The sequence below is a fragment of the Mus pahari genome, chromosome 16, assembly GCF_900095145.1.
Source record: "Mus pahari chromosome 16, PAHARI_EIJ_v1.1, whole genome shotgun sequence".
NCBI classification, from domain to species: domain Eukaryota; kingdom Metazoa; phylum Chordata; class Mammalia; order Rodentia; family Muridae; genus Mus; species Mus pahari.
In genome coordinates this window covers 16,464,415-16,475,473 of record NC_034605.1, presented here as the reverse complement: position 1 = coordinate 16,475,473, position 11,059 = coordinate 16,464,415, and the positions used below count along the sequence as shown (strand labels likewise).

At 40.9% G+C, this 11,059-nt stretch overlaps 1 protein-coding gene across 9 annotated transcripts in view; it reads left to right on the top strand.

Moving 5' to 3' along the window:
- Ryr2 (ryanodine receptor 2) overlaps positions 1–11,059 on the top strand; it is a 557,252-nt gene that overhangs the window by 265,068 nt on the left and 281,125 nt on the right. The gene's annotated exons all lie outside the window — the stretch shown is intronic.

Here is an 11,059-nt window from a genome sequence, read left to right as displayed (position 1 = left end):
GCCTGGCACAAGATATTTTCTAACTTCCAAACTCTACCTTCCACCTGCCAAGCTTTGGTCCTCTCCTGATCATGTTGTCGTCCCAGTCAGTCTGCCTCTGAGTATTGAGACTTAAGCATTTTTCTCCCAACATCAGTTCCTAGCTTCCAAGACTGCTGTGTTCTGGATGACTGAGATGTTGAGGTGTTTATTCTGTGTTATTCAAAAGTAGCGAAGTGACTTTGTCATCTACCTTTTTTTTTTTTTCCTTCCTGTTATCGCATCTTCCTTCTCCTTCTTCACCCAAATATCAGTGCTGTTCCCCCCCCCCCTTTGGATCACATAGTCATTTTCGAACACATGACACTCTGTCCACTGTATGTTTTTAAAAAGAGTGATTTTTATTTATGAGTATGTATGTATGTGCACATATGTGGGGTCTGCCCAGGTATGCCAGAAGAGGGCACTGGAGTCCCTGGAGTTACAGGCAGTTGTAAACCATTCCCTGTGGAAACTGGGTGCTNCACAAGAGCAGTACATGCCTTAACTGCTGAGCCATTTCTCCAGTCTCTCCTCTGTGTTCGTTATTTTAAATATTTCAATTGCAAGATTNTAAATTTTCNGAAGTTTATCAGTAACCATATGGGAAGTACAGCTGTAATCAGAATTAAATTTTGTCTAAGAGAAAAACTTAGGGATATGAATATATTTGAATGTTATTGTGGAAGAGGGATAAATCAGGGCATAATTTTTGGGTAATGTTTGTATAATTTTGATTAGCAGAAAATATTTTTTGAAATAGATGTGTCTGATATTTAAAAAGAAAAGTCCACTTATGTGCCTTTTGATGTTCCAAAATTGGTTTGCTATTTTGTATACATTTTTCTCTATATAGCCCAGGTTGACTTGCGATTCAGTATATATCCCAAGTTAGCCTCAAACTCATGGTCTTTGTGCCTTATCCTTTCCGGTTCTGGGGTTATAGGTACATGAATCAACACTTCCAGTAGCGAATGCTATTTTGATAGTTTAGTTTTTATTTAGTATAAGTTAACAAAATAAAAATGAGAATCCCAAGAAAAAGTCAATGTCACAGAAATACAAATATAAAAATACATTCCCCACATATAGACTGTGAAAAAATTGAACATGTTAATAGTGTTGATTATAATATTTAAAACACCACAGTTTAATTGGAAAGAAGCCTAATGAAATTAAAATTCCTTCATGGTGCAGAGTACTCTCTGCACACTAAACCAATGGAAACAAACAAAAGAGTGTTCATCTTACCAGATTTTAGAAAAAAAATGGAATACAGTTTTATCTTTTCCTTTATTAGTAATAATTTGGTCTCAGCTCTGTACTTTTAAGATACACGTTGATCTCACATATAAACACATATATGTGAACACCCATGAAGACACAAATATCTCATACACATGTGTGCAGGTTCATGCTGGTGCAAATGCACATGTATATGTCAGAAGTCAATCTTGCTGTCCTTCCATCCATCACAGGGTCTCTCACTGACCTGTAATTTCCTGAGTAAGCTAGACGAGCTGGCCAGTGAGTCCCAGGGATCTGCTCGTCTTTACTCCTAGAGGTGCAAGCACAAGGGCTTGCCAGCTTTTTAGCTGTGGGTTCTGAGGACAGACCTCACGTCCTCATGCTTGCAAGGCCAGTACTTTATCACCCAAATTCTCGATCCAGCCCACCTGCCCCTGTGTGCATGTACCTGATGTGAGATATTTCCCCCTTCAGAGCACAGTGATAGATAGGGAATATATATTGCGTTTTTCCTTATTTTCAGTAAGAAAAATGAGCACTTCCTTTCTGGAAGACAAATGTGCCTTCTTTTCAATGTGTCTGCAACTCAGGTATGTGTCAGGTCTGCAGTGGCTAAATGGCTCCTGGGTGACAGAGGGAGTTCCAGGCCAGTCTGTTTGGTCACACAGTTCTACCAGTTACAGAGCTGAAGGGAAGAACACCATCCCAACATGCACAAGGCTCTGGGTTTGATCCCAGCACTGCGTCAATTCTGGAGAAGCTCTGTGTCTATATCAGCGGTTCTTTCGTTCCTGGCTCACACGTTCTTCTCATCCGGAGATTCCAGCGAGTGACCAGTCTGGGTCATGCTGAGCTCTGCCACTGGGCACCAATGTATTTCTGGGTCTCTTCTGACCTTTAATTTTGAGTAAGGGTATCAAGTTAGTTTCCCAGGCTGCCCTCAGACATCCCTAAATGGAGACGTCGAACTTGTGGTCTTCCTGCCTTGCCTCAGCTCTACTCAAAGGCCCATACCCCGAGGCCACACCTTCAAAACATGAAGATCAGGAAGGTGATCTTCCTTCAAGATTCATAACTGACAAAAATGTTACATTTAAAAATGTTACAGAAAACAAACAAACAAACAAAACCCATGCTACTGGTTGACAGGAAAGGCCTATTTTGGGGTTGTTACAGCTGTATCTGTAACACTAATGTGGGTGTTCACTAGCCAATCTCAAGTTCAGGAGTTGACAGAAAAATCATCAATTGCTGACAGCCCTGTGCACTCAGAAGAAATTGAATCAGGTAGGACATGTTTTAGAGCGTAAGCGGCATGGACTCCCCGTTAAGGAAAAGAGTGGATAGAATGAAGAATTCATTTCACAACTGTAGGTTTCCTAAGGCATATTTTCTACTTTTAGAACTTTTGACTGGCTCTCACAGATGTCTTTACATGTCAGTCTTAATCATAAGGTAGGCCCTGCCAGGTATATATATGTATTGTAAGCCAGTGTAATTTTCTTGTAGCTTAAAATGCCACCGACATGTTCCTTAGTAGCTGAACTCCCTCCCTTGTGCACCATGAATAGAAGTCTTTTGCCACCGAGGTGATGGAATGACAGCCTCAAATGAGACTAGCAATGCCATTAAAAGGACTGTGGGAATGAGGGCGAAAATAGACAGAAACTTTTCTAGGCTGAGATTCTTTGTGTAGTATTTTATTTAAGATTTTTATATTTTGTTCAGAAATATGAGTCTTGAAGTTCTCTCCCCCTCTCCTTCCCTCCCTTGCCCCTCTCCCTCACCTTCCCTCAGACTCGCTCTGTAGCTGAGGGTGACCTTGAATTTCTGATCCTCCTGCCTCAGCTCTTGAGTGCTGGGAAAACAGGCATGCGTCACCATGGCTGGTGTATGCATTTGCTGCTGGGGACCCAACCCAGGGTTTTACACATGCTAGCAAGCAGCCTCCCAGCTGAGCTACATCTCCAGCCCTCAAAGCACACACTCTCACACAAAGAAGATGAGAGTAAAGGTTAACCGTCTATAGTGGGCCATATCATGTGCCCACCACATTTGGTGCTCAGTGTCATCATTTGATCTATTATGAGTTTGTGACATTTAGAGATTATTTTCAGTCTCCATTAGGCAACTGTAGAAACTGAAGTTTTATTAAATTCTGTGGAAGATCCAGAATCCAGACTTAAGACTCAGTGACAAATCTTAATAATAATCAATAAAGGAGAGAAATCACTCATCTGTCATTGTCTGTGCTTCAAAGGTCTGCTATGACTAGGTGATTAAAAAGATCAGCCGGAGAGATGGCTCAGAGGTCAAGAGCATAGGGTGTTCTTTCAGAGGTTCTGAGTTCAATTCCCAGCAATGCATGGTGACTCACAGCTATCTATAATGGGATCTGATGCCCTCTTCTGGCATGCAAGTATACATGCTTCATAGATGCTATCTATATGCAGATAGAGCACTCATATACATAAAATAAATAATCTAAAATAGGTTAAAAGTAGAAATTTATTTTTACATTATTTTTCTCATAAAAACAACTATATAAAATTATTTAATGGGCACCAAGGAAGGGACAGAGCATAAGAGATGGGAGATTAGAGATGGAAATAAGAACAGTGTGTGTGTGTGTGTGTGTGTGTGTGTGTGTGTGTGTGTGCCTGCCTGTGCATGTGTGAATGTCTTAATGAAACCTAGTACTTTGCATGCTAACTATTAACAATAACAGAAAGCTCCAACCTTCCAGCTCAATTGGAGATGAACTTTGCCTGTATCAAGATTAAATTAAAAGGTGCTGCATATAGTAACCTCTGCAGACAGGAGCTGAGAAAATAAGAGAAAGTTGTGGAAACAATGTTTTTCCTCGGAGGGGTTTGGTTATATGTATGCCAATTCTTTTTAATGACAGTCAGCATGAGTGTGGACACCACAGACCCTCCTGTAGTGATGTAGAGTGTAGAGGTGTCCCAGTCAGGGCCCAGCCAGAGAAGCAGAGTCAGTGGGAGATCAGTATGTTCAGGGGCAAATTGTGTAGCAGTGTCTGCTGGTACCTGAGGGCTGGCTAAGGAAGAAGAATACCCATAGTGCAGTTGGGTTAATGGGATAATTTTGTGACCCAGTTCCCAGTGACCACCTATTCTTATTGTATTATGATATCATAAAGAAACACATTATATCTTTACCCTTTTTGTTATTTAGTGTGTGTGTGTGTGTGCATGTTGTGTATGTATGTGTATATATGTGTGCATGTGTGTGCTCATCTGTTTGTGTATTTGTCTGTACATGTGTATGTATGTATGTGCATGTGTGTGTATGTGTGCATGTGTGTGCAAGTGTGCACATGTGTTTGTGTATATGTATGTGTGCATGTGTTTGTGTATATGTGTATGTGCATGTGCATGTACACATGCATGTGCGTATGTGTGTTTGCTTATATGTGTATATGTGTATGTGCATGTGTGTATGCATGTGTATGTGTATATATATATATATATATATATATATATATATATATATATATGTGTGTATGTATGTGTATATGTGTGTGTATGTGCATGTGTATGTGTGTGTGTGCACTCATGTGCCACAGAGCTCCTGTGGAAGTCAGAGGACAACTTGGGGCAGTTGTTCTCTCCTTCAACCATGTGAGTCCCAGGCTTGAAACTCAGGTCCTCAGTCTTGGCAGCAGACATCTCTCCCTGCTGAGCTGTTTCCATTGCTGTGTGTTCTCTTTAGACCTTTTAGTTTTTCTTAACTTTAACTGTTGCTTGTCTTAAGGAGATGGGTATGTAAATGGCTATTATCAATAATGTAATGTATAATTAAAAATGAGTAAAACTCTCATTAATCAAGATTAACAACCTGTCAGTTTCTCCCTTTCAGTTACTTATCAAGCGCTTGTATAGGATTAAGATGATCGATTTCAGGCACTACTAGAAGAGTCCAGATAACAATTCTACAGCACTAGTTTTAGTGTGCTTCTGTGTCACTTACCAAAGGCCACCCCACCGTTGGCTCAGAAGTAGTTTCCACTTCATAACAAGCCAGATTAGTGTGTGCCCATTGCGGGGCTTTCTTTCTCCTTTTAAAGCCATCTCCTGAATGGAATTTTTTGAGTAGTTTGTTGGCACATTTCTATGGGACATGGGAAGGGATATGTAGTCTTTAATTTATTCACTAAGGATATTTTCTATTGTTGAAAGGTGGCCTTTTATGTGCCTAGACAGATGGCTCAGCATTTAAGAACACTAGTACAGAGACCAGGAGCTCCATTCTAAGAATACATGTTGGGTGGCCCACAACAATCTGTAACTGTAGTTCTGTGGGATCTGATGTCCTCCTCTGGCCTTTATGATGCTTGCATTTAGTTGCACATACCATACATAAATGCACATGATAAAAAATAGAAAATTTTTTTAAAGAGCCTGACATTTGCACACCATGATCAGATTCTGATTCTGAGGATACAAAACACTTTTTGTTAATTTCAATAAATAGCACACTGACTGGTAGTGGAAGGCAGTACTCATACCAATATATAAGCAAAAAGAGAAGAAGCAGTATGTATGTACAATAATGGGTTGAACATATTTCCCTCAAAATTCATAGTCCCCCAAGATCTAAAAATGAACAGAAATAGTTATGAATGAATGAATGCCCAGATGATAACAATGATCTTAGGATTTCTTTGACTGACTATAACAGGTACCCGATGGATATGATATACTAGGTATATTGTATTGCCTTTGGGGAGAGTTTCTATTTAATGGCAGAGTATCTTAGCTTGTGTTTTTGTTTGCTTTGGTTTGCATGACATGAGATGGGATCTTGCTCTGACCCCCAACACTTGCCTGGAACTTACTATGCATGCCAAGCTGGTCTCAGGCTCACTGCAGTTCCCTCACTAAATTTATAACCCCACTGCTGGGATTACATACATGAGCTAGCATGTTTTGCAGCTAGAGAGAGCCCTTTTGGTATCAGTATAATCTTCAGACTGGATATACCTGCTGATGTTATTCCAGTTTCATTGATCTCTTGTCTTCTAGCTCTAGTGGTATCCAGCTAATCCAATATTCTGATTATTGCTATCAGCATGTGTGTGTGTTCGTGTGTGTGTGTGTGTGTGTGTGTTTTAAATATATACTGTATTTTCTGGAAGAGATCACTTATCTAAGGGTAAAGGGATTTCCTTTGGCACTTCAGTATATTTTATATATATATATATATATATATATATATATATATATATATATATATGATGCTTTAGTAGATAGGGAGATGCCATAGTGGTTGATGTGCTTGGTACACATGCCTGAGGACCAGAATTTGGATCCCTAGAACTTATATAAATTCCTGGTGAGTTCTAGGCTTGGAAGACAGAAAGAGGAATCCCCAGAGCAAAGTGGCTATGGAGACTTGAGCTATCGCTTTGATTGAGAGACCGCCTCATTGAATCAGGTAGAAGAGCAATGAGAATAATTCCCAGCATCAAACTTGGACTTACACATGTGCAAGAACACACATGTAACTATACCCACATATATGCTCACACACATGTAAAAATATGCACACACACATGGATATCCCACACATGAAAATAGAAGCATTGAAAAAATAGCTGTCTTAAGGGCTCTGTCTTCTAGCTGTATGCTCGGGATTCACTTTTACATGCTTCCCTACATCCTTGCTTCCTTTTCATGGTGTTTCCTTTGACAGTATAATGGATATCAGAAATGACACCCTGAGGAGACTTATTTCAGCCTTGCAGGCAGGTGACTCTGCTAGACTGAAACCCCATTTCTTTGACAATGAGCAGTCGTTTGCCTTTCTACTCAATCTCTCAGTTCCACCTGCTGCCATTATTCCAAACCTCCTCCCTATGTGCATGAGTCATGGGTTGACAAGAATTTGGATGGGTTTCTGTAAAGATTTTGGATCCCTCTGCATCTGAGCCTGTCTCTTTTGATACCTCAAGCCACAGAAGCCATTGTTTCCTTTTGTCTGTGTGGTTCTTACAGAGCCAGATATACCCTGAGGAAATGGTCAGTGTCTGTAAGCCAGGCTAAATGTTTGTCTTTTTAAGGAGTTCTACCATCCAATTCCTTCCTTGTTTTTTTTTTTTTTTCTTTCCCAAATTGTATAATAGTTACCCATGAGAAGTACAGCTAATCTCATTTCTAAAGTGTAGTAGTTCAATCTAAAAATAACATTTAAATCTCAATGTGACAATTAAAGTCCCTGATCTGAGGAAGGGAAGCCGGTGTGGGGTTTCTGCCTGGCTGTCACTTGCCTAGTCTGCTTCTACTGTATGCTTCTTACTATCTGCTGGAAGCTTTTAGCGTGTCATCTTCTTGACTTCTGTTTGTTGTTCAACACCTGAGGCAGGTGAGCATAGGGAATGGCTTAGCAACTTAGGACTCTGCCTGGTTTGGTATACACACACTCTCCTTCCAATAATGCTCTCTGAAGCCTGGGATCTTTACCTGGAAGTACTATGCATTCTATCCCTTCCTGACCAATTTATCCAGCAACTTGTTGGCAACCTGGAATCCTCCGGTGAGCCAAAAGGATACCCCTCTTTGGGCTATGGCATAAGTTTCTTCTCACCTTAACAACCACTAAACTTAAGAGTATCTTCAGTTCTAGAAGGATTGGAAGGTCAGTCCAGCCTAGACCTGTTTGGGCACAATTGCAGTAAGGCCCAACTGTGTCTCCAAGTGAAATTTTAGGGAGAATCTCCAGTTTTCCATCGTATATCTGTGCGTGTAATTAAAATCAGGTTCATTGTGGGAAGGGATACTCACAGTGGTCTTGATCTGTCAGTGACCAACTTATAGAACTTCCCAAGATATACCCCTAGTGAATAAAACCTGTCCTTTAGTCCCATTTAAAAAAAAAAATCTCCTTGGCTTGAAGAGATGGCTCAGAAGTTAAGGGCTTACTTGTAGAGGACAGTTCAGTTCCCAGAACCCAGTTACATTGGGAGGCTAACAGCTGCCTGTAACTCAGTCTCTGGGAGAGTCATGCTCTCTCTGACCCCTGTACATCTGCACTCATGTGCTGGATCCTCCACATAGTGCATTTCTGATCTGCCATCACAGTGACTAAAGATGCCTTGATAACTTTGTAACCCCCTGTGAGCTCTAGTTTCAATCCTTTGAGTTGTGGTGCCTATGTTGCAAAAACCCCCAAGAAGACCACCAGGGACCACAACTCTGATGCCAGCACATTGGGGTCTTTATTCAAGCCTATGCTGGGGCCACAAACCTTCCTGATAAAAGAGGATAGGAGAGCGACCCTGAGATCTTGGGGAAGGGGGTTTACAAAGGAAAAACCACAAGCAGGGGTTTCTAAGCCTTGGCATTACATAAGAGGGTAAAGAAACGGTGGCCTTCAAGCGAATTGGTTTACAGCACTTGGTTAAACCACCAGGAGGGAGCCTATATCAAAACAGAGCATCTTGACCTGGGAATGGCTTATGTTTTCCTAGCCCACTCTGTTATTATCAGCTAGCTGCAGCTGCTGTGTCGATTTTGCAACTGAGGTCTGACTTTTCTCAGACCTCGAGGGTGGGTGGGGGCCGTCCCTTTCTAAGAGTAAGCTAACTTAGAATGGAGTCTTAAAAGCACAATGGAGTTTATTTTTGCTACCTCAGTCTCTTCAGAGTAAAGAGGCCAAGAACCTTGAGCTCCTCAGACCAGGCCCTGCACTGGAATGCTTAATTATTTTCATCTGCGTTTCTCCTAAGCCTGAGTTATAAGAAATGAACAAAGCGAAGGATAGCCATGACCCTGGGTGTTTCCTTCAGCTTCCTTTGTCACATGTCATTTCAGCGAGTTCTTACCTGACTCTAGGTCACCATTACTACCAGTCCCTACAAAAATCTGCTCATTAAAATCCCTCCAAGTGGCTGTAGCCCATTACAATGGGAAGCCAACAAAACTTCACTGTGCAGCTAATGAGTGCAAGACTTCTCAAAAACACAAATAATTAGGCCATAAACTCATTTCCCGGCTAAAAGAAAAAAAAATGTTTAGAGACTCATTGTTTTCTTCTAAAGAGATAATTACATTGTTATATTTTCCAGAATTTAATTTTCTCATTGACAGGGTTGGCATAAGTAGATTAGCACTCTATCTCATCTGATAGAATGAAATTACAATAGTTTATCTGTTTTATTGCTGATTCTTAGAACACAGTTCCAACTTATTTGCATAACAGTTGATTCAACTTTGTTGATAATTGTATGCTTCTGAGGCGACCTTGACCTTTCTCTATCGAGAATTGAGACTCATTTGAATTTGAAGTTTATCTACTCATTCTCTTTAGGGTCATTAAATGGTCATTAGTTATTAATACAAAAGAAAAAACATCAGATGTCATGAAGAATCTGTGATATTTTGTTTTGTTTTAATTTTCCTCTGCAATCATTTGTTTATTCATTCATTTATTCTTCCCTCACACATCACATCCTAACCATAGTCTCCCCTCTCCTCTCTTCCCAGACATCCCATCCACCTCTGCTCTTCCCCACTCCTCCTCCATTTCCCTTTAGAGAAGAGCAGGCCTCCCTCACAGGGATGTCAACAGAGCCTGGTGTAACAATCTACAATAAGACTGGGCACATACCCTCAAAGTTAGGCTGGGCACAGCCATCCCTGTGCAGCCTAGCTCAGCCCAGAGTCTGCTCTGTAGAGCGGGCAGGCCTTAGACTTGAAGCAATCCGACTGTACCTGGATCCCAAGTATTGATAAGACAGGCATGTGTCACGAGACCAGGCCTGCACTGTTGTTTTGTTTGAATAGATCCTTTAAACAAAAATCAAAACTCAAATAGTTTTTACTTCAAGTTATTCTTCAATAAATAGTTATGTAGTAGATGATCTGAATCAGTTACTTCAGTGCTTGCCTTGGGATGTGAGGCCATGACTTTGAGTCTCAGAACCTTTGTAAAAGAAGAAAATTTGGGTGGGTTAGTATGTGTTTATAATCCAGTATTAGAAATACAGAGATAGGCAGATTTCTGGGGCTTGCTGGCCTGCTAGCTCAGCTTCCTTGGTAAAATTCACCAGTGTGATAGCCTGCCTCAGAGAATAAATGTGTGTGTGTGTGGGGGGGCAATGCTTGAAAAATGATAATTAAGGCAACCTTCTGGCCTCTACAAGCAAGCACATGAACAAACACTCACATGAGCACACATACATGTAAGGACACACAATGTGAGCACACACACATATATACATACACACCGATTTAATCAATAATCAAATAACCAAAAACCTAGAAAGAACTCAACTGCAACTTAGCAAGGATACTGATGCAGTGAAGGCATGACTGAGACACAGGAAGGAGTCCATTCACCTTGGAGACTGTCATTTAGGAACTACCATAGGACTAGAAAGAGGGTCTTAGTGCTTAAGAGCACTGGCTGCATTTGCAGAGAATGTAGATTTGATACCCACGTGGTAGCTTATGACTGTCTGTAGCTTCAGTTACAGGGGAATGCCCACATCTGGCGTCCAAGGATGCCAAGGATGGCATACAGTACATAGATGGACAAGCAGGTAAAACAGTGAACAGCAGCTGCAGCAACAACAATAGTGCTTATTGATTTTGCTGATGGAGAGAATTCAGATCCCAGCACCCATATGCCTGTGACTCCAGCTCTAAGGGATGCATTACCCTTTTTTTTTTTATTATTAGTATTATTTTCTTTATTTACATTTCAAATGCTATCCCGAAAGTTACCCATACCCCTCCCCCCACCTCTGTTCCCCTACCCACCCACTCCC